This window comes from Canis lupus, chromosome 23, assembly GCF_048164855.1.
Source record: "Canis lupus baileyi chromosome 23, mCanLup2.hap1, whole genome shotgun sequence".
In the NCBI taxonomy this organism is placed as follows: Eukaryota; Metazoa; Chordata; class Mammalia; order Carnivora; family Canidae; genus Canis; species Canis lupus.
In genome coordinates this window covers 4363574-4387970 of record NC_132860.1, presented here as the reverse complement: position 1 = coordinate 4387970, position 24397 = coordinate 4363574, and the positions used below count along the sequence as shown (strand labels likewise).

The 24397-nt window shown below is 35.6% G+C and overlaps 2 long non-coding RNA genes across 6 annotated transcripts in view; one reads left to right on the top strand and one right to left on the bottom strand.

Annotated features, from left to right (window-relative positions):
- The window catches only part of LOC140614649 (uncharacterized), a 67403-nt gene that overhangs the window by 41004 nt on the left and 2002 nt on the right, over positions 1-24397 (top strand). For 2 of the 4 annotated variants that reach the window (XR_012015441.1, XR_012015440.1), the window contains 2 exons: positions 790-895; positions 13600-13793. The exons of 1 other annotated variant lie outside the window; for it this stretch is intronic. This is a non-coding gene — a long non-coding RNA (uncharacterized lncRNA). Of the gene's footprint in view, positions 1-789; positions 896-13599; positions 13794-24397 lie in introns of those variants that run through there. One more of the 4 variants, XR_012015444.1, reaches the window with a different exon arrangement.
- Positions 11129-22771, bottom strand: LOC140614650 (uncharacterized). 2 transcript variants are annotated; one of them, XR_012015448.1, is made up of 4 exons: positions 22577-22771; positions 20446-20476; positions 17313-17457; positions 11129-11771 (listed from the first exon to the last, which is right to left on the bottom strand). It is a non-coding gene; the product is annotated as an uncharacterized lncRNA (long non-coding RNA). The 2 variants fall into 2 exon arrangements; XR_012015447.1 differs by lacking the exon at positions 11129-11771 and having other exon boundaries at positions 15841-17457.

Genomic DNA, 24397 nt, shown 5'->3' with positions numbered 1-24397 from the left:
CGGAGTCTCAAGTTAGGTAGGGAGCACTTTGAACATGCCTGAATCCATTACATGAATCTGACTTATGACTGTCCCAGAGAGATGTTTTCTGGCTTGTTATAAATATTTACAGAGCCAAGGGACTGCAGTTGGTCTTAAGATAGTTAGCTCCATTTGGGGCTATATCTAAATTTAATAGATGATTATTTGGCAGAGGTTTCAATCCAACTTCCCCACACTGCCCCACTCCATTATCCTAGCTAAATCTGTGAAGGAATGCCTACTACATTGAGCCCTTCCTCCCTCGTAACTACCATTTTAAATATTTGAGATATCTTTCACCACATTGATAGTATTTTTGTGACTAGAATTGCCTAATATCAGCCAACTCTGTGAATGGTAACAACTATCTTCTAAGAAATGGGGCGACACATTCAAACAAAACAGGAAAAATAACCAAGTACCCAGGACAAACAGAATTGTTTTATTTTATACATAAGAAAAGTGAATGTGAAAGAAATTAAGGTACTTACCCAAGGCCACAGATTCAGCACAAAGCAGATTTTATAACTTGAACATTAGATTAGCCAGCGTGTTCAATACTATGTACTCGTTTTGTTTTAAAAAGTGTATATGAGGTATCCTCTGAGTCTTTCCAAGAGTCCTGTATTTAAGTAGATTGAATCAGGCAGAAATTAAAGAATGAAAATGTAATAATTAATCTAGTCAGCGTTGGCGAAAGAAGGAAAGAATGTATTAGGGGCGATTAAATGTCTCGTTTATGCTTGTGTTTATGCTTACCGGTATAAGAAGTCAGCCTGCTTCCTAAATGGAGGGTGCAGACTCTTTTGTTGTAGCTGTTGGTCTTAAATGCAGCCGTGCCAGCCTTACCATGCCTTTGCTATGATCCCTCAAGGTGAGTATGTTGCCCACAATTCCGAATCTCATCTCACTTTTTAAATAAAACAGTCTAATCCGTCTTTTTTATTCTTACCTTGCCTTCCTCCTCTCTCATCATTCCAGATCCAAACAGGGGGAAGAAAAATGCACGGCGAATTTGGCAAAATGTATCTTTTATACTTTTTGCCATCAAAAAGCATGCCGATATCCAAATGTACATGTGCTCAAATATGGAAAATTAGAAAAGCCAGTGTGGGATGTTTTCTTGATTGGAAAGGCGTTTTCAATTTTTGAGTTGTTTGTTCTTTCCTTCACATCCAATCTTTTGGAACTCAAAAACCTCCTACTCTTCCTTTGTGTTATGTGCACAAGAATATTTAAGGAGGGGTCAAATTTAGAGTCAGTGACTTTGAAGTTCTGTGATCATGTTTCCTGGTGGAGGACCAGGGGAAATGGCAGGGTGAAAGAGAGGCTTCTAACATTTTTCTTTTAAGATTGCATTTATTTATTCATGAGAGACAGAGAGAGAGAAGCAGAGACATAGGCAGAGGGAGAAGCAGGCTCCATGCAGGGAGCCCAATGCAGGACTCGATCCCAGGATCCGGGGGTCACGACCTGAGCCAAAGGCAGATGCTCAACCACTGAGTCACCCAGGCGTCCCTGCTTCTAAGGTTTTAACTCCACAGAAGTTATTAGCCTTGGGGATTTGTCCTTTAAATTGCTCATTAAAAGGCAGTAGCTCTTAAAAAAAATCTCTTCCCAAAACCTATAGCAGGATTGAAGGCGACCCACATGGCTGGCGGCTGGCAAAAACTCCCGAGTGCAAAGTCAAATGCTCACAGGGTAGGAGTTCCCATTCACTGGAGCCTATTAGATGTGTGACATGCTAATAGAAATAACTTCATTTACCCCAATAATCTTGGATCCATCTACCCAGTGTCAGAGAACAGATGCAGTAGCTCAGGGTTTTTAAGGGAGTTTCCTGAGAAATAGTTTACAGCCGCACACGTAGAAGGACAGCCTCCTGCAATCACTGCGACATTCATTTTCCATCTCGAAGACACAGCTTTCCCCTGAGGGCAATGCGACAGTAAATCTGTGCATGGCAAGTAAACTGGATAAAGTTTGTTGTTTGTTTTTTGTTTTGTGTAAAAATAGTACTTTCTGATGTATTTAACAATCCATTACTTTAAGTAGGTTCTATTAACATTAATCATGCGGCATTAAAATTATCCTGTATTTTTCTATTACGTAGTATATACAATACGTAATGATAAAATGCTACTCTGTGTGATTTCTGGCTACATAATACTACCTAAAATACACTTTAATTGTTTCACATCATTGATCGTTATTGGAATAAAATGAGAAGGAAATCCGTAGAATTAGGAAGCTGAAATGCACCCAATGTAGTCAGAATAAGACCAACCAGATTGATCTCAATCTCAGATTGTTAGTAAAATATTAATGGGGGGGAATTTGTGGATCTCTGCATCTGAGATCTTTGTTTGGTTCTGTAGATATGTATATTCCCTCAGTCGATTCCCACGCAGTCTTAATTATATCATCAGGAAGAGTGGTCCCTCCCACTTCATTTTTTCTTTTTCAAAAAAAAATTGTTTTAGCTATTCTAGGGCTTTTCCAATACGAACCTTAAAATATTTTTTTCTGTGTCTATAAAAATTTTGCTGAAATTTTGACAGGAACAGTGTTAAAGCGATAGATCAATTTAGGGAGGATTTGCATCTTTGCCATATTGAGCCTTCCAATCTATAACACTGCCTGTTTGTCCAATTATTTAGACCCTTTTAAACTTATTTCATCAATATTTTGTAAGTTTCAGGATATAAGTCTTGCATGTCTGTTACTACATTAACAACTAGTTATTTTTTTTTTTAACAACTAGTTATTTTATTTTGGAAGGCTATTATATTCTTTAATATTGGTGACCTACTACTTATTATCTTCAGGAATACAGTTGATACAGGCACATTTTATCCTGCAAATGGAACTCATCAATTTTTAATTTTTCTTATACATATATTGGGATTTTCTAAATAATAATTACGCCATCTGCAAGTAGGGGCTGTACCTTTTCAAACTGTAGGTTTTTTACTTCATTTTTCTTGACTTACTGAGCTGACTAGGACTCGCAGTATTCCATTTGAATGGCAGTGGTGAATGTGGACACTCTTGCCTTGTCCCTGATTTTAGGGCCAAAGTATTCAGTCTTTCACCCTTAAGTATGATGTTAGCCACTATAATTTTTGTTCCAGTGGATGTTCTTTATCAACTGAAGAAGTTTTCTTCCATTTTGAGTTTTCTGATTTTTTTTTCATGAAGACTTCTCTCTCTCTCTCTCTCTCTCTCTTTTTTTTTTTTTTTAAGAGCAGCTTACTGTTTACAGCATAACCAAAAGGAAGATAGAGATTTTCCATATACCACCTGGCCCCACACATGCATTATCAACATCCCCCACCAAAACGGTCTATTTCAATTGATGAACTTACATTGACACATCATAATCACCAAAAGTCTATAATTTGCACTATAGTTTACACTAAGTTTTTGACTCTTGGTGTGAAACATTCTATGGTTCTGGAAAATAGATGATGTTAAGTATCAATCATTACAGTGTCATGTAGAGTATTCTCAGAGCCCTAAAATTCCTCTGTGTTGCACCTCTTCATCTGCCCCAATGCACCCGCCAAAGAACCAATCTTTTAAAATTGTCTTCATAGTTTTGCATTTTCTGAATCTCATGCAGTTGGAATAATAGAGTATGTAGCCTTTCAGACTGGCTTCTTTCACTTGGTAATATGCATTTTAGGGCTGAGCTCATTTCTTTTTAACACTGCATAATACTTCATTTTATGGAATTTTGGGGGGTTTTTGGTCATTTCTCTTGGATTTTCTACAGAGATGATCATGTCATCTGCAAACAAAGTTAATTCTCTTTTTCCCCCTAATTTGTACACCATTTATTTCCGTTAAGTATGTGCTACACATTTTTTGATGTCCCAGCATATACCTTGGATATGCTGTTTTGCTGCTTCAGACTTGTTCTTTGCTTTTTAGTTTTTGAAGATTTTATTGATACATCCTCTAGCTCAGAGATTCTTTCCATGTCCAGTCTGCTAATTAGCCCATGAAAGGCATTTTTTTTTTTTTTAATTTAGCATTTCTCTTTGGTACTTTCTTAGGACTTCCTTCTGTCTGCTTACTTTGCCCATTTGTTCTTCCATCCTGTCTGCTTTGTCCTTGAGAACCCTCAGCACATTTATTCATCAGGGTTGTTTTAGATGTGTGACCTTATAATTCCTGTGTCCTCACATCTGGTTCTGACGCTTCCTCTGTGTCTTCAGACCATTTCCTTTTTTTGCCTATTGGTATGACTTGCAATATTCTTCTGATAGCTGGGGATGATGTAGGGGGTAGCAGAGACCACTATCAGTAGGCCTTTGGTAATGCAGGGGTGGTGTGAGTGGGGAGTGGAAGCAGCCCACAGTCCTGTCATTCAGTCTCTGCCTTTTATGGGTCCTGTGCCTCTGAACTGTGATATTCACAAGTATTTCTCAGTTTTGTTCTCCGTCCTTTGGTGAGGTAGGTTGGCTAGAGTGGGCTCAAGTTGGATGTTTCCTTGTCCCACAGGGAAGACCTGAGCCGGCTGGAGTTGAGTATTTCCTTTGCCCCAGGTCAGTTAGGCCTCGATAATACCCTGTGGGTTAAGCTCTGGTTAACTAGTTTTGTTAAGAAAAGCTTTGTTAAGAAAAGCTCCAGTATCAAATGGTTTCTCTTTCCCTCCCTCTGCCAGAACCAGAAGGGGTTATTTCTTTGATATTTATGTGGGAATCTTTTTGAGTTTCTCCAGGTAATTCCTACAATATTATTGTCTCCCTACCTCTTAACTGGATTTACTTGGAGCTTTTAAGTCTCAGAGCTGTGGGCACAAAGCCTCCAGCAATTCATCAATCACAGTCTGGTTGGTTTTTTGTTGTTGTTGTTGTTGTTGTTGTTATTATTATTATTATTTTTTATCCTGCACAGCTTCTCCTGGTGGCTCCCAGTCATGAGTCCCTGCTCTGGTGAACCTCAGCTCTCTATATTTATCTGTCTGCTTCTCCAACTTTGTTTGCTCTGTGTCCTTCCATCTTGTAGAGATCAAGAAGAGTTGTTCATTATTCATTTAATTTAGTTTTTCATTTATTCTTTGCTTTGATGGAGTGGTGATTACCAGCCTCCTTACATAGAGTGCCTCACTTTTTTTTTTTTTTTTTGGATCATGAATATATATTGAATCTCATCAAATGATATGATCAGGTGATTTTTCTTCTTTAAACTGTCTTTTGTATACTATGCACTGCTTTATAACTTCTTTTCTAATAAAAAGGTGAGATTTTTTTTAATTCTTTTTTTTCTTCAAGAGAACTTTAAATTGATTTTTGGAGCATATTTATGATGACTGCTTTAAAACCTTTGTCAGGTAATTTTACGATCTGATGCATCTTGTTATTGGCATTAGTTGATGGTCTTTCCTTATTCAAATTGTAGTTTTCCTGGATTTTGCTTTGAGTAGGATTTAGGATTTGATTTGATTTAGGATTCTAGGAGGAATCCTGTAGATGCAGGTTATTATGTCAGGAGAGCTTCCGGTAGTATTTAACACTTCTATTTTAGTAGACAATTACCCTGAATAGGTTTAGTGTGTAGGGTCTGGCTTACTTATTTGGTTCCAACAACAGTTCGCTTTTCTGCTATTTTGATTTTCTGGTTCTGTAGATTGCCATTCAAAACCTCTTGGTGCCCTCTGCGGGTGAAGCTGCTTCCCTGGGTAAATGCACTGTTCTTGGGCTAACTTCTCAAGCCAAGTTCTATCTTTACCCTGATAATGCTGCCTTTTTACCATAACACAGGAGAAGGGGCAGTTTTCCAGGATTTCAGCATTAGTAATCATGGGACATTTTCTTTGATCATTTTTCTTCCCCAAGGCAAGGTGTTATTTGCCTTGAGAGCCCTGTAGAGAGAAATCTGTCAAGAATCCACACCCTCTTCGTAGTCTTACAGAGTGAAAGGCAGCTTCAACAATAGCTACAGTGCTGATGAGAGAGTTAAGACATGACATTTGCAAGTCATAATTATTTTGGACTTATCTCTTGCTTTCTCCTTGAAAAACACCAAAAATTTTATGAACACTATCTTGCTAAGTTTTCATAATGCCTGAGAAGCACAAAGAAAACACATTTAAAGGCATTTTTGTCAATAAGATCAACGTCCCAGACAAGGTTGTTGCTGATCTCCAGCCATCAATCATGTTTTTTAATTTTCGAATTTAATAATGGTGCTGGGATGATCAAAGAATTTTATCTTCATAATTATCTATGCTTTTATTAATGAAGGAACCCACACTACAGCATACCCTAAAGTGCCTTTTTCATGACTGTAGTCAAGGGATATGCTATACCAAAAGGGTTTCAGGGTAAAGGAAGAGATTTAGAAAAGTTTTCACACTATATCTACCTCATATTGTATTTGACCACTGTCAAGTAGCACACTCCAAACCTCACTGGGCTTCTGAATCACCTAGGATGCTCACTAAAAAGTGTGGGCTCAGGGATGCCTGGGGGACTCAGTGGATTAAGCATCTGCCTGTGACTCAGGTCATGATCTCAGGGTCCTGGGAGGAGCTTCACTGGGCTCCCTGCTCAGCGGGGAGTTGGCTTCTCTCTGCCTCTGCCCCTTCACCCACTGCTGGTTGCTCTCTCATGCTCTCTCTCTCTATTCTCTCAAATAAATAAAATCTGTTTTTAAAAAGTGTGGATTCAGATAATAAACACCTGGTATGGTTTTAGAATACAAGCACTCAATTTAAAAAAAAATACTGAAGTGGATATATGAGAAGATTTCCTGAAGAACTAAAGATTGTATCTTAGTTTTCAGTGTGGTACTATCTGTTACAAGATGTTGAAGTTTTTCCTAGACAGTTTGATTATTATTATTTTTTAAATTACTTCATGACTTCTATTATTGTATCTAAAAGCATATAGGTCATTATCATTTTTTTTAAATTATAGTGTCTAGACACCTTATGAATTCAATGCTTTTCTAATTCTTTTACATAAAAATATTTTACTTAGACAAGAAAAGAAAGAGAGATTTCTAGTGGAAACTTGTTTGTATTAACTGAATGCCTATATGTCTGTTGAAAGCCACGGTGAATACTTGATTTTTTTCTTATAGATCCCACTGATGTTTGTGATTTTCTCTCTATTTTGTCCTTCCCACATTTATTAAAGTGGTGGGACTTTCTCAAATGTGAAGAATTCAAGTGAATTTGTTGTTCCCTTTCCTCCTCAAATTTAACTTTTGTGCTCTTCACAATTGGTGCAAACATCCATAGGATCTGTCTTTGTTGCACGAAGAGTGTCTCCCAAGCAACACTACTGTCAGGAGCTATTTCTGGTTCTGATTAAGAAAGCAATTATTAGAGCTACTACAGTAGATCCTTTCCTGTGAACTTCTAGCACAGGTATAATGTAAAAAGGAGTCAGTTTCCTCACCTGGCACCTTCCACACACCTTGCCTGGCTTTATGCTTATAACATGATTCTGTTTGTGTGAGGTCCACAAAAATTTGAGAGCGAGGGAAATACCCCCCCCCCTCCCCAAACAAAACAGAAACAAAGACTAAAACAAAGTTTACACACATTTTTTTTTTTTATGACGCAAAATCGATGAATAGACTGTTGGAAAAGGTTACAATATAAACTTAGACCCATCCCTCAAAACTAAGGCAACTGAGGAAACTATTTTGAACTTCAATGCTCATCGTTCTGTGTTTGACAAAATCTTTTGTATCATGAAAAGACTTATCTCTTTCAATACAATACTTCTGATCCTTTTGTTTGGACAGGTCAGAGGTAATTGTTTGTCTACATTCTTCTCAGAATCATTATTAAAGTATCCTGCCACATAAAAACAAATAAAATGTTTTTGTGCATTACATAAGTAGGAATATATGATATTTAGGTTTTAAAAATTTTGTCTCATATTAGTTTCCTTTATCACTTTTATGTTTCATAATTTGTCAATCCAAATAAGTTAATTCTTAAATTGTTAGGATTCTAGATTTTATGTATTAAATAACATTAATTTTGATTTTTTTGGTAAATATTTTAAAATAAATTTCAAAAGTGTCCTTGCACTAGAATGCAAAATACACACATATACACACACAGGAAGAAAAACAACTGAACAGCTTCTAAGGAATAGTAAGTACAGAAGAAAAACTATAAATACATAAACAACTAGATAGACCCAAAAGCTGAGTTATATACACTTAGTTGCTGGCTTCTTCATATACTTTTAGACTCTTATATTGGTTGAAAAGCATGATTTTTAAAACAGAATTTTATGTATTTGTAAAGTAGTCCATTTTTTCCCCTAAAAGATGGCAGACCAATTTGGATCCTTCAAAAGTAATCTATTTGGAATAGATATCCACCGACATCATTTCATAAAGACTATATGCTTTTTTTAGGAACTTGCCAATTATGAATTCATCTGTTTTGAGCACAGTGTTATGTAATAGTTAATGTTTCTAGTTCATTCTATTTTCCAATCCTTCTATGATCCAGTTATGAAAATGATTTTGTGGATTATGAAAATTTGTGGATCTTTAGCATTAATAGAATTGGACTTACAACCATCCCGTAAATATTTGATCTACACACCCAATTAGGTCACTTTTCTCAAGTCTGGATTCTGAGCTAACTTGAGCGTACCATTACTGTGAGTTTTATTTCTCTACTTAGTTTATACTAGTATATCTATAGAATGTTAAGAAAAAATAAATAATTTAATACTTGGTTAAGGAATTCATTACAACTGATATTTGGCATGTTGTTTGAAAAAATAATTGGATGAATGATTCAATTTGTTTATTTAGCATTCTAAAGACAATTCTCCTATGTATGTATCACAGAATTACCCCAACTTAGAAAAATCGTTGACTAGTTAGAAATGGTTAATGTTATTTTCTGTGTAAATCAGATAGTGGAATGTGGACTGGAAGAAGTATCCTAGAAAATAAACACACAACAAGCAGATAACATGCTCTATTTAAAAGGGAAGTTTAGGAAAGCAAGATTTAATGAAAGAAAAAATTCATGTACAACCAAGGATAATCTTAGACTTGTACTTTTAAATCCTGTATTATTACAGATTTAATGGTTTTGATAATAACAGAAAACTAGAGTCTTGATATGATCTGAGAAATCAAACAAATGCACTGTTGAACATTCTGGAAATGGGTTTCAAGTTTAAGGAAATTGGTATTTGAATAATTACTGATTGAGAGACTTGATAGGGCCTTGAACATATAGATTCAAGTTAAGTGAAATGGATTGAATGAAGGAGTAATTTCTCTGCCCTGAGTGTATTCAATTTTTCTGGGTAGATACATTTTGCAAACACAAAAAACACAAATCCTTTTTTTTTTTTTTTTTTTTTTTTACAAAATAAATGTACCAAGACATAATGAGCACATTCAAAATAATGTAAATGACAGGCCCTGGGCCATGTACACTGTCTCAAAAATGCCTTCAGGTATGGAAGACCAGAGACCTAGAGGCATATAGTATTTCATTTATAAAAATATATATTAAATAAAAGCTCAAATCAATAGTTCACCTTCTGTTTGGGGATACATAGTTTTGGTTATAACATATCAAAGTAATTTAGTGATTTGGAGAACTAGAAAATTATTACTAGTATTAAGTTATTGTTTTAGAATATAAAAACTTTACTTAAAGAGTGTCTTTTATGATTTTATTTTCACGTTTTCCATAGCACAACTAGAGACCAAGAGTGTGAGAAAGAAAAAAGAGAAAGAGTCCATTTTATAGGTGATATTTAGAGTTCCCAGATGAGGTGAATAGGGCAAAAAGGAATAAAAATTTTCTCTTCTTTTAAAGATTTTATTTATTTATGTGAGAGAGGAGTGAGAGAGAGAGAATTTGAAGCAGATACTGCATTGAACGCAGAGCGTGACTGGGGCTTGATCCCACAACTGTGAGATCACGACCTGAGTGAAACCAAGAATTGGACGTTTAACCATCTGAGCCACCCATGCACCCTGAGGAATCAAAAACTTCTGTTGACTTCCTAAGACTTCTTCTTAGTTCTTGAAAATATGTGTTTTTCTGGGTGAATATAGTGTCTTACAAGTCCCCTTACTTTTCCACCTTTCTCAGGGGAGAGGTTTAACCGTCTTTACAAGTTTATGGAAAAGGAACAGCAAATTTAATTTTGGATCCACCCCTCATCCTACCCACTCCACCCTATGCAATATAAAGCAAGGTTGGTCGTTATTTCACACTAACATGATACATATTTGAATATTTGTGAGACTTCACAGGAGAATCAGTCTGATTTTGCCAGGAATTATATGGCAGTAATATATTGATTAAAAATGAACAAGCAAACCCAAAACATACTGGCCTAATATTTTTCTAGATGGAGAATCGGATTTAAACAATTTACTTTTTCCCATTTGTTTTCTTAATTCTTCTAAATTTTCACTTGAAGATATGACAATATACTCAAATTTTCATCTCTTAATTTATGGCATGATCAAGTGGGCATTGTAGCACTGGGTGTTCTTGTATTTCACAGATACACAAAACCATGCATCCTTAAGTAGTTCTTATAATGGACCTATCGCATCATTTATTCTACCATAAAAGCAATTGATAACAAGAGTGGCTTTTTAAGGATTTTAAAAGAATGTATGTTTCTTTAGTAACAGAATGCCTGAGATTATTCCCATTGTATTCTATGACACTAAAGTCAATACATGTATTTATTTTATATATTCTTTTACTTGCTTTCAAAGTAGCACTAGTAAGGTTTAAATTATTTATATAATGTCTATGGCTTTTTGACTAGAATATAGGTATCATACATTTTTTAAGAAATATATATATATGTGTGTGTGTGTGTGATCTTTTTAGCTTGTTAACATACAGAGCCCAATTACCTTAATGTAAAATAAAACATTAATCCAAGTGTTGGATAAAAGTGATAAAATTGTGCGGCATACCTATAATAACAAGGAGTGAAAGACTGTTCATTGTCCATGTAATATAAAGTAATTCTTGAGAAGCAGCCATGTTGTCCCTTGAAAGAGCGCGCTTTGACAGAGGTCTTAACAAACACAAAAGTAGTTTAGCTCTTTCCAATTCTTTTAAAATGTTTATTAATATGTTACGTAGGTTTATTTCTAAGTTAGGATTTTCTTTTGTACTTTGGTTTCATTTTATATATCCCAACTGTATGGTAAATTGAATAGATATATAGCTTGTATGAGAGAGAGAGAGAGAGAGAGCACCTGTGTCCTTCTAGTGCCCAAGGCAAGTATGTTTTTGAAAGAAATGTGAAGACAAAGTATACTCCACGGACAGAGAGGCAGAAGGCTTTAGTTCTCGATTGGACATAGAGAAGTTTTTCCTCTTGATCCTTATGCGTTGATTGATTTTCCTATTTCTTCCTGTGGATGGTTAGTCTTTTGGCAGAAAACTCTGGAACTGCTTAGGACATAAACAGACTCTTGGGAGGTAAAGGATAGGGCTCTGGAGTCCACAGACTTTCTCTCCTCCTCATTAAATTATAGTATCTTCTCTTGTATTTCAACTTGTATCGGGCTAATGCACTGATATTCTATCTGTAATTTTGATTCAAACAATGGCATCCGGGATCCCAGGATTTGGCACCTGCCTTTGGCCCAGGGCGCGATCCTGGAGACCCGGAATCGAATCCCACGTCGGGCTCCTGGTGCATGGAGCCTGCTTCTCCCTCTGCCTGTGTCTCTGCCTCTCTCTCTTTCTCTCTCTGTGACTATCATAAATAAATAAAAATTAAAAAAACAAACAAACAAACAATGGCATCCATGGCTAAAATGGTTTGATAATGACCAAAGAAGATATCTATGATGTCTTTCCTATCACTTATTCATTAAATAGTTTAGTCATCAAACTATTCTAGAATCACTTTTTTAATACAACGTGTCAGGAATTATACAAGCTACTAGAAATACAACAATAAAGAAAAATATATAATAAAATACTAATATTCTTATGATCCACATACTGGTCTAAATGCTTCTTCATGTATTAACTTACTAAGTCCTCACAACACTCTGGGAAGTCGATGCTATATTTGTCCTTAGGTTACAGAGGAGGAAAATGACTTCAAGGATGCTACATCACCTGTCCCTGCTTACTCTTGTGAGAGCATGAGGTGGGAAGGTGGCCTGGTGATCAACTGCAGAGTCCATGTGTCTAACCAGCATCTCAATACGGCTTCTGCAGAAAAGGCCAGAGCCCTGTCTTAACACAGCCGAAATTGTGGTGGAAGAGACAAACATTCAGCCACACAGCCTGCAATTAAACATATAATTACAGACTGTGATAACTACGACCAAGAAAAACATTCGGATCCTGGTTCAAAGGCACCAGAATGTGTTCGAGTTGTTTGATGATTTCGCTGAGGAAATAGAATTTGAATTAGGTTTAGCTAATACATTCTTCTCTATGGATTTCTAAAACCTCCATAATGAAATTGTGTATTTTATTCAGATACTGTCTTGAAATATTTGAAAGCATCTGCTGGGATTCGAATAACCAAATAATTTCGTGCATGGGGTGGGTAGAGAATAATACCATCACTCAAAATCATGCCCATTGCTATTTATTCTGTGCAAGCTAAGATTTCTGAGCTTCTTTAAGTTAGTTGCCTTTTGAACTTATTTCTTTTCCTGTAGATATTTTATATTCTGTGTGTGTCTATCTCTCTCTCCATTGTATTTCTAGAGTGTGTGCGTATCAGAAGGCCAGAATTTTGATACTACAATTAATTATTGATCCAAAATGTTCTATACCATGTACCATGACAGCATCAACATAAGTGAAAATATGTGCATGCGTTTTCCTTTATCTACCTTAGCTCAAACCAAACTGCTTAACTCCTTTGAGTGAATCATTCTACCTAATGCCTCTCAGATAGAGTAATGTCTTGAGAACAGGCAATGCCATGTCCCCATACCCAGCGGCCTTGCCCTCCACCTCCACAGGTACTCCTGCTTACGTAGCGAGCAGACCTCTAGCTTCCATGGCTAATATCTCTGCCAGAGGAGAAAATAGAGAGTAAAAGCAGGTCCTTCTCTCTCTCTCTCTCTCTAATTCTGGCCAGTCTGTTATACTATCATCACATAAAATCTGGCTATTAGATGAAAATTTCATCAGCATAAGTCTAGGGACATATATTTAACAGATTGGTCCTGCTTAAGTCTTAAAGGATACAGCAGGAATTTTGTTAGCTCTGCTCAGGCTCTACACTCACCCCTTATTAAATGAGCAACAAATCCATGTGTCGATAAATATCCATCCTGTTTGGGTTTGAAAGAAAGAAATTTTTCTCTTTTCTTTTTTTCTGATATGGTAGTGCACGCTGTATTTTTATTGTTTTCCCTTAATTGAATGAGTTAAACGGGAGAATAGCGAGGTGTGTTCAGCCAAGTGCAGGGGGGTGATAATGAAGTTATTTAGAATCCTTGAAAAAAAGAAAATATTCTCAAAAGGCAGTGGTAAATTGGGACTTTCCTTTCTGTGTCTTCAGAGTAACTAACTTCAAGACACAAAATAAGGTATTAAAGAATTGATTACAGTTTCAGGAAATCAGAACCCTGGAAGAAACCTTCTCTGGAGAAACAGAAAAGCTTTTGAAAGAACACCTAGGACAGATCTCCGTACCTCACGGTATTACGTCCCCTGCCTGTGATTTCTGCGTTCACCATCACTCACCATCACTTATTTGGGGGGATAAAAAAATAAAGATTTTTCTGGTGTTTGAGTCTTTCAATAAACTTCACTTCCTTCTAGAACACAAATGTTTCCTTCTTTGAGATCTCATTAGTCAAAAATTGTCATTTCTGCACATATATGTATGTTTGTATAAGTCTAGGTCTCCTTTGGTGTATCTTGCTCTCTGTAGAGTCCCACTGTGGGCATTCTCATAGGCTTGTGTTTATGTATTTATTTATGGTTCCTAGCATTTGTGCACATTCATATTTGCTGTCACGTATGTTAGGCACATACACATGCCTGTATTTGTATACCCCTGACATGAATGTGCGCACATATCTACACAGGCATCTGTGCCTAATAACATAGATCCAGAAAATGTACAAACAGGTGATGTATACCTTTCTATTTGTTTGTGTGGTTTTATTTTTGTTTAGATTGTTCACAGGATTATACACTTAAGAATTCTAAAAGCAAAAAATAAAATAAAATAAAATAAAATAAAATAAAATAAAATAAAATAGAAAGAATTCTAAAAGCACTAGGCATTAGGATTCTAAAAGCTTTAGATACTATTGTGTGAAGTTCCACTGTAGAGGCAGTGACCCAATATACTAATATAGGCTGTCCACAGCTACCAAAGCTACAACTGACCTAGACATCCATGCCTGCCCATATACACAGGCTTCATATACATCTTCACGTCTCCCCATTTGCTACAGTTGGACCTGGACTAAGGAGTTACATTTGGATTTATTCACTGGATGCCCACAGAGCGGATCTGTTTTAGCAGACATGTGTATACAGAGAATCCTAAAGGAATTTTATAAATTATCCTGATTTACATCCAAGATATTTTTAATTGGATGCAAATAAAGGAAGCAAGTATATTAAATGGATCGAGCCCCGCAATGGCAGAAATTACTATTTCTCCATAAAACACCTTTCAAATCAGACTAGGCAAGGTCTCTAGGAGCTCTCAGGCAATGGCAGAAATTACTATTTCTCCATAAAACACCTTTCAAATCAGACTAGGCAAGGTCTCTAGGAGCTCTCAGGCACTGGAGTTCAATCCAATCAGAGAGGCAATGAATGCAGTTGCCTTCAGGACATTTGCAGTTGTTTTATTCTTTTATGTTAAACCCAATCCAAAGGCTGTAAGAACAAGAGAGTCTATTGGCCGTTCCAGAATAGGGATACTGGTAGTTTCTTTGATCTAGAGAACTACAGTTAGTGCAATAAGACAGGAAGACATCATTCCTACTCAGAAGTTCCATCCTTTAATGAAAGCCCATCCTTCCTGCTTAGCAGATCACTTAATCCTTGTGTTTATTTGTATCTGTATGATTATACCTATAACTTTCCAGAGCATGGCCCTTGTAAATGCATTTACATTCATTTTTACATATAAAGAAATATGTACTTTATTTTTAGTAGTACCATTTTTATCTAAGAAGTAAGGTATCTTTTCCAGAAGTAATAGGTCATTGATACATTGGGAGTCAGGAACCCAACCTGGCTTTGCATTCCAAGCACTTCACACTTACTCACTTCACACAAGTCACTTCACACTTAGCCTTCTTTGGTTTCTTGGCTGATCAAATAAGGAAACTGGATTTGGTTAGACTCTAAAATCCCTTCTAGATTTCATGTTCACTAACCCAAAGAAATTGAAGTAGCTCAGTGACCTTGGTTAGTAGAAGTGTATAAGGAAAGATGTTTCGGAAGAGAAATCCCTCTAAGTTAAAATTCCAATAGGCTGAAAAAGTTCTATTATCCAGAGGGATAAAAAATCCCTGGTTCACTGTCATTTTTTAAGAGTATGATTTTAATGCCTAATTAAAATGTCATGCAATTTAAATGAGACAAATAAAATGTCATCTATAGCAAGGAATAAAATCACTTCTTTCTGGGACATTTTAATGCAGGTAGAGATTAGACAAGGACTAAAGGAAAGAAAATTGGAAAAAAATGAAGGGAATATTTAGGGGGAATTTCATTGGTGCATGTTGCAGGCACAATACTGGCAGAAAACAGGACACACAAGGACTTTAACTGAAGGGAATTTAATGAGAGATTATTTATAGTAGTTGAGGTATCTAACAAGCAAATGAAGTCCCTAGGGTCTGTAAACATCAAGGAGTTGTTATCACATCTAGAAATAGAGGAACCAGAGGAAGGAAGGGGTTATTGAAGGTTAATGATGTCTGGAGAGATGTTAAAGCCATGAAACAAAAGAACAACCCAACAGGAGCTTGCACTTTAGAATTCAGTAGAACCATGGCAGTGTTCCTTAGTGGAAAAGTCCCTATTTCGGCCAATAGGCCTCCACATCTACTAATTGCAAAGTAGTGTGGATAGTAAACAAAATTTCTTTAGAAGTGGGCTTTTACATCAAATACTAAAATAAGCTACGCTTTGCCTCCAAGTCTTGGTTTCTAGACCCTTCTATTCTGGCTATGTGGAAAAACACACAATAGACTGGTGGCTGGTTTAAGATACAGATCAGATCTTAAGATATAGATCAGACCCCAAATTCCAGGAGCTTTCCCACTCAGTGACAAAAATTAATGTCTGGGGATCCCTGGGTGGCGCAGCGGTTTGGCGCCTGCCTTTGGCCCAGGGCGCGATCCTGGAGACCCGGGATCGAATCCCACGTCGGGCTCCCTGCATGGAGCCTGCTTCTCCCTCTGCCTATGTCTCTGCCTCTCTCTCTCTCTGTGTGACTGTCATGAATAAATAAATAAAATCTTTAAAAAAAAAAAAAAATTAATGTCTGTAAGGCACTGGTCGTCCTATCAGGTCAGTTTCTTTAAGTGACATGGCATATGGTAAAATTTCTCAGTTCTGTGTGTGAGCCTACTACCATCACTTACCTCTTATGTACTCCACTGTATAATTAATTCCTTAATAAAGGCAATGTTTTATGGAATATCATGCATATTATTACATATTGTATAAGCCCAGAAATTGTATGCTGGTAGACATGCTTTTTGCCCAGGCAAGAACAAAATCTATCTAGAATCAGGATTCTATTTCTTTGATGTAACTTTGCTGTCATCTCCCGTCACGTGTCCAAAGCAATCAATCTACATTCTGGTGGGGGACTGGTCTCTCTGAGTAACAGAGCCTCCCATGTCAGCATTGTGAACATTCAGATATGGTAACAGCAAGGCGGTCTTGGTAAAATAACAATGTAATTAAGCACATTAATATACACCATTTTTACCATTATACTTTGGGTCATTGAGTAAACTCTGGAGTCTGGAAAGAGGCAGAACAACTTCAAAGGAGACTGTCTTTTCTCTCTGATTATGAAGAGACTGACTCATAGATGGCATTTAACGGGTATTTCTATAGGACCCAGGTACCTTCAGATTTGTGCTCATTACAAGAAGTTGAACCTTACTTCACTTCAAGACTTCGAGGCCAACCTAATTTAATTCCAATTTCCCTACCAGCTAGCCAACCCATTAGAAAGTGTGCCTTAATTAGTACAGTTTCACACTCATGTTGAAGGAGACAACAAGATGTATTGCCCATAGATCTGTTAACTGGAAAGATATATTTTTTTCACCATTATCTTTCGGAGACATCCTGACAGCAGCTAAAATGCGGGGCCATTTGTTGTGGTTGTTGTTGAGTGCCATCTCCATCTGTAAAGTAGGCTGGAAATTCATCTTTTCAAATCAACAAGTCATAGGGAATTCTTCATGAAGCCACTGGATTGTGTTAAGGGAGAGATAACAACATGGTGGAAGAACTATGAGAGTCTATGTTTGCTCTTCATTAAATTTCTTTGTTTATTTCAGGCAAAATTAATCAGTTTCCTTCATATTACTTCTGTTTAAGAATAGAATGCAATTGTCTGCATCCCATTCTATCATTTAGCAAATATGGTAACTCAAAGTTCATATCTCTTTGTTTCCATAGTCACTTGGCATCCCACAAAGCATTCATAAACCTTTTACAGGGATCCAGCAGTAGCCCCAGAGACACTTTTCAAATGGAGATTATTTAAAACAGATAGGTAGTGTTGCATTACTTCAAAATCCTAGCAACAGAATGGACTCCTATTCTGTTTGTCCTATTGGAAGGATCATCCCTGAGACTCCATGTATGTCTCCTATGTGCCAGGAATACCTCAACTATCATTTATTTTCTAAAGTTTCTTTCTTTCTTTCTTTTCTTTCTGTCTTTCTTTTTTTTTTTTTCTTTTTGTAAGCCATGTAATGCTATTGTTTGTGTTCTGAAAACTTTCTGTTGACCTGAACCTCATGGCAAGCTGTCAGCCTTATGGTTTCTCTGGTAAATAAATTGGGACATAATACCAGAATTGGATACCTATATCGGAATATAACTATTCCAGAAGGAGGGAGTGAATACAATTAGCTGTGGAAAATAAAAATAAAGATTCCCTCAATATCTTACTTCTCTCTCCATATGATCTACTACCTGTTACTCCCAGTTACTGAATCTAACCAGAAACCAGTGTGAACTTGGGCTTACATCCTACAAAACAGAGGTCAGACTCTTTGCACAGAACAAGGCAGAAAAAAGAAAATCTAGTGGAGCAAATGGAAATAACCAGTAAAATGTGCCTCAAAAAGGATTTTCATTAGGTAAAGAATAAGAAATGCATTCACAGAGGAGAGAATATTACAGGCAAATATTCAAAATGTCACTTCTTTTCCTTAGATGCAACATGCAGCAGGGGAGCAGAACAGACCTTTACAGAATCACATGCAAAAATAACTGAAAAAATCCTGATTGAATATTGACCCTGGGTTTGTATTTTATATTTTAGCACCATGTAGTTGAAGGCTGTGTCTCAACCCTAATTTTTCATCAATGAAGAAAAGTAGGGAAAGAAAGAGTCCTTATTGTAAGTTTTGGGGTGGAAGAAAAATAATTATTGTGAAGAAAGTCATTGAATAGAATGTTATTTCCTTGTCTGTTTGAAAAAAAAAAAATTACTTGCTATCTTACTTTTTTTTTCCAATCAATATAAATCTTTCCACTTGTGTTAAGTAGTAAAGAATCTTGAATTAAAGTGTGTGTTAAACTAGTACACACCATTGCATTCATACCAGTTGTTTATGACCAAAATCCATTTTTATTCGTTGTACCTATTTAACATGGATAGTACCTGTTCTCTTTCATTTGCTAAATATTTTAATACCATCTGTATATGTGTGATAATAACCTTAAATTCTCAATTCACTTTCATGGATAACCCTGCAGAGTTTTCTCCATACATTTGGATAATAAATTCTTACAGTCCTTCCCCCTTCTTCATGTAATTATGAAGAGGAGGCTGGTTTGCTTGCAATCTCCTCTCTCTCTTCACTACCTGACATCAAAATCTATTGCCAAGTAGTTTGGGTTTTTTGTTAAAGTACTATTCCCTTTTTGTTACTAATTTGTCTATTTATTAGGTATAATATTGTAGATATTACAATAATTAACTCAGTGACTTAAAGCAACATTTTTTTTCTAGTTATCATAGCCGTGTGTCTACTAAGGGGTTAGTAGACACAGGCTGGGCTTGCTTGAGTGGCTCTGTCTCCAGCTGCATAGTTAGCCGTGCATTTCATTCCGATATGCTCAGGATGAATTTATTCTAGTGCTGGACTGAGGGAGGTGCAGCTACCTGAGGCCTATTACTTTCTCGTTGATACGGTAGGTTTGCAAAAGATCAGTTCAACCCCACAAGCACACTTTAAGCCTTGGCTCATCTCATATCTGCTAACATCCCATCACCTTCAGCAAGATGTATGACTGAACAAACTGGTAAAATAATCTTTCTATGGAGGAGGGAAGGGAGAGTGACTATTTTGATAAATAATCTACCAAAATGCCCAAATCTTTATCTGTGGGGTTTTCTGTGTCTAAAAGCAGTTAGAAATTTCTGTACTTTTTATAACATACTGGGAAATAATATTAGCGTTCTCCACACTAATTCCATGCTAGAGCTCATCAGTACATTTCAAAGTAGCCTGGCCTGCCAACATTAGCTCCGTCTTACACAAATGTCAACTCTGTCCCCCAGAAGACTAAGACTCATCTCAAAGGTCTGAAATTTCTTTGCCTCCATTGTATTTGCTGAGGCTTTCAAAGAAAAGTATCTAGCTCTGTGCTGCTATGACTTTCACCTATAGTTCCTGGATTTTGATAAACATCCAGCTTTCTCTCATTGTTTTTCCCATAAGAAACTTAAGCATATCTCTTATCTTAGTGTACAATAAGATGCATTATATTAAGTTTATAAGAATTATGGATCATTAGTCACCTTTTTATAAGTTAACTCCATGGGGACAGAGATTATGACTTATTCCATTCACCATTATATACCCAATGTCTAGGCTTGTATTTGGGGCGTTTTAGGCTGTCATTAAATGTTCAGTTAATAAGTAAGTTATCTTATATTTATGATGTCATCCCAAACAACAATTTAATTACATTCACTATGCAATTCTTGTGGGCCAAGCATTTTTAATTTCATTTAGTTTGTATCGTATACATTATTTTTATCATTTTACTTTATATATTTTATAATTCTGATAGGTAGATATGGATATATAATAAAGAAAAATGAAAATGCATTGATAAAAAAAGAGACTACCTTGAAGTCATGGCCCTTTCATGTGGCAGAAATAATGTTTATTCCTAGCTTTATAACCCTTGTAATATAACCTAAAGCTTCTTACCTGCTTCAGTTGACCGTTGTTCCAGCACATTCTACAAGTAATAAAACTTCAGTTTATGAAGGAAAATTTACTTAAAATATGGTTTAATTCCACTGGCAAAAATAAACTGAAGATTCAGAAAGGAATATTGAAACTAAGAAACACTATATTATGAGTGAATCAAGATCATGTCAGAATGAAGGTCTTTAATCATTATAATTCCACATAGAGGAGTCTAAAATTACTTGAGTAAGGAGTCTTAAAAAGTGAATGATGTTCTATTAGGGAATCTAAGACTATAAGCTTCAATATAGATTTGAGCTAATGAAAAAGCATGTAACAATTTAACACTACATTTTAAAAACTGTATGTAGGCATTATAATGAAGAATAGACACCATTTTAGTAATTATATTTTGTAAAAACTTGTGTTTAAAATTACAGTTGAGAAAATGGTACAGGTTTAAAATCAGTTTACCTAGTTTTAACTGGAATTGGAAGAAAGCGGACATTCATTGAAAACTCTCCTGATTGATTTCATCCAAGGATTAACTGGCACACCATGGAAGAGCAGGTTCCCTGTTTGAATAACTCTCCATGATGAATGGACCAGCAAACTCCCGACTTACCAAAAACAGTGCTCCCAAGAAGAGTGATAATGATGATTTGCATTTCAAAAAGAGTGTACATTATGTATTTATTTCCTTGGCCCTCAGTAGTAGAGCTATGTTGCGATACCTAAACTCCTAAACTCACTGATAGAACCTATCATGGAGATAATTGTGGGTAAGTGATTAAGCAATAGATAATATGTGAAAGGAAGCACATTGGAGATCCTGAGGATTATCCACATGTTTGGAGGGTCCAGAGAGTTAAGAATTAGGAGAAGCTGGCTAGAGTTTAAAAAACGTGAAATAAATTTCAGCCAGGTAACAGCATATCACAGAAGCATGACAAGTGAATCCATCAAGAGGACACAAGTTTGCCAAGACAAATTGAGTGGCTGAAACTTCTATTCTACATTATGAGCAAAAGTAAGGGGAGATATAACCTCAGGAACTAAAGCCTTCAACTCTAGGAAAGAAAAGTAATGATTTAATAACTATAGTAATGCAATAGATAGTATTACTCAATTTTTTATGTCCATGAATTGGGCTAAGAGATTCCTAAGTCTCATTTAGTTCTTAAAATAACCCTATAAAGAAGAGTCTTTTATCAATCCTATTTTATTTTTAAGGGAATTGATGTTCAGTGAAGTTGAATACCTTCCTGAGGTTAATGGTACCAAGGAGGCTTTTTGTTTTCAAAAGAATCACAGTTTTCTTTTCCATTTGGCACAAATCATCTCATTTGTACTCAAGACTATCTACTTTAAATCCAAAAACTGTGACTCAAAGATTGAAGTCCTAATGTGGAAATGGTTAAATTTTTAAGATGTTTGCAAGCAAATTGTTAAAGTTGTTAAATGCAACCATTATTTAAAATTGATTTAATTTAGACTTAAGTATGTCATATTAAACACAAAAATAATACATATTCAAAGTTCATAATTTCCTAATCATCTTACTAAATTTTCTATAACCTGTACTCTTGAGATTGTTTGAATCTTTTTTGTGTGTGTGTACATAGGGTGGAAATATAGATTTTTTCACAGTGTCACCAATATGACATCATTGAGATGTCACCAATAAAATAAGCCATAGTAGAAATTTGTAAGTTTATAAAACAGAAACTGGCCAATAGTACAAATTGAGACTTCAGTCATTATTATGTTGATTGGCTAGAGTAATGCAGAAAATATTAATAGGATAAATTAAACTTAAAAGTATATCATATCTTTAGCCATTACATTGTAAATAGAAAAAAAGGCGATGAATTTCTTCTGATATTCAAAAATTACATGTAATTCAGTAAAGAAGTGATTCAAATCTGTGATAAGCAAAGATTTGGCAATATATTTTTCTTGTTCATTTCGGTTTTACACATAACTATAAGTGAAAACAATCGATATGTCAGAACTACCCTTGTTTTTAAATTGCAAGCATAGGTTGGCTACAGTGTAAGAGTTTGGAAAAAGATCAATGAATTCATAATGGAATATAACAACTAGGCATAGACTATTTACAATAAAGAGTCTTGTATTATTTCTTAACTGTTTCTCTCCAAATCGTTTTCCTCTCTGTTGGCTTTATTCCCAGACAAAGATGCCTAACAGGGTTAACCTAAAATTCTACCCCCTTCAAAATCTCAGCAGGAAGAGGATATGTCTTCTCAAAATGTCAGAAAAACTTTTAGGATTGATTCTATTGGCCTCATTTGAGTCGTAGTCAATCACTGAAAATGTGAATGTTGCCATGGAAATGGAATTTAGATTGGCCAATTTGGGTTACCATTATCACTCTAGATTCTGGAACAGGTGACAGTTTCATCAAAGTCATAGTGGCTGAGTAGTAGGATGTGTTAGATACCCCAATAGAATGCTGCATAGGACACAAGCATTGTCCAGGATACATATATTCATTTGGAAACCCAGGGTCTAGATGCGAAAGTAATTTGTCTCATGTCACAAAGTGAATTACTAGAAGAATTGGCATAACTCCTTATACCCAGATCGTCAGTCTGATAACCCCAAGCTGTCTGTGGTACAGATTTTTAAATTAAATCTAGTATCATCACAAAAGCTTGTTCTCTGAGAAGTGTAGTATTGCATGTTTAATGCTTTTTTTTTAAATGTATCAAAATGTAAGGAAATACATGTGCATAGCTATTCAGAGCTAAATTTATTAAGATGTATGATCAACCTGAATAATGTATAAGATAGGGAGAAAAAGTTATCATAATTTAATAAAAATACTCTCCATATGTCTCAGAAAATCAACACAATTTATTAAACTGAGTATATATATAAAACCATATACATATATATGGTTATATATGGTAATTTCAAGTAAAATATGTAATATATCTTATAGTCATTTGTCACATAAAATAATCTTGTCCAAAAAACATTATTTCTAACTTAAATACAAAACTTATTCTATCATAAAATAAAAATTAAGACAGCAAGATTTAGTTAAATTGCATGTGATTTTTGTTTGAAAATATTTTTAAAATATGAATGATGATGGCTGTTCCTTAATTGTAACTGTGTTAGAACAAAAAAACAAATAAATGGACAAAAAACTTGGAGCTTTCGTATTTACATTGATGGAGAAATGTTAAAGAATCAGTATACAGAATAACTGTCTATTACCAAAATAAACTACTACCAAAATAAAATAAAAATTATCAAAAATACCAAAAAGTAACAAAATAAAATATATATCTTTATCTTTAATAGAATTTGAAATTTTCATAATGGGGACCCCTGCGTGGCTCAGTGGTTGAGCGTCTGCCTTTGGGCTCAGGTCGTGATCCTGGGGTCCTGGGATCGAGTCCCACATCAGGCTCCCTGCGGGGAGCCTGCTTCTCCCTCTGCCTGTGTCTCTGCCTCTTTCTGTCTCTCATGAATAAATAAAACCTTTAAAAAATAAAATTTTCATAATGGAAAGGCGTATAATGTTCTTGGAGAAAAAAAATACTTCATATCCTTCCTTGTGAGTTTCACTAATTTGATCAATAATTTCAGTACAGGGGACACCTGTGTGGCTCAGTGGTTGAGTGTCTGCCTCACTCATGGCTCAGGTCATGATCCCAGGGTCCCCGGATCGAGCCCTTCATCAGCTCCCTGCTCAGGGGGAAGTCAGCTTCTCTGTCTCTCTGCTACTCCCCTGCTTGTGCGCTTTCTGTCAAATAAATAAATAAATAAATAAATAAATAAATAAATAAATTTGGTACAATAGAATATCAATACCAGTTAAATAAGTTGATAGCCTGAAAATGCATATATTAAAATGCTTCTGAAAAATAGGTTTCAAAAGTTCCGCAAATAATATTTAAAAAAAACAAAAAATAAACAGTAGGCTAATAAAAAA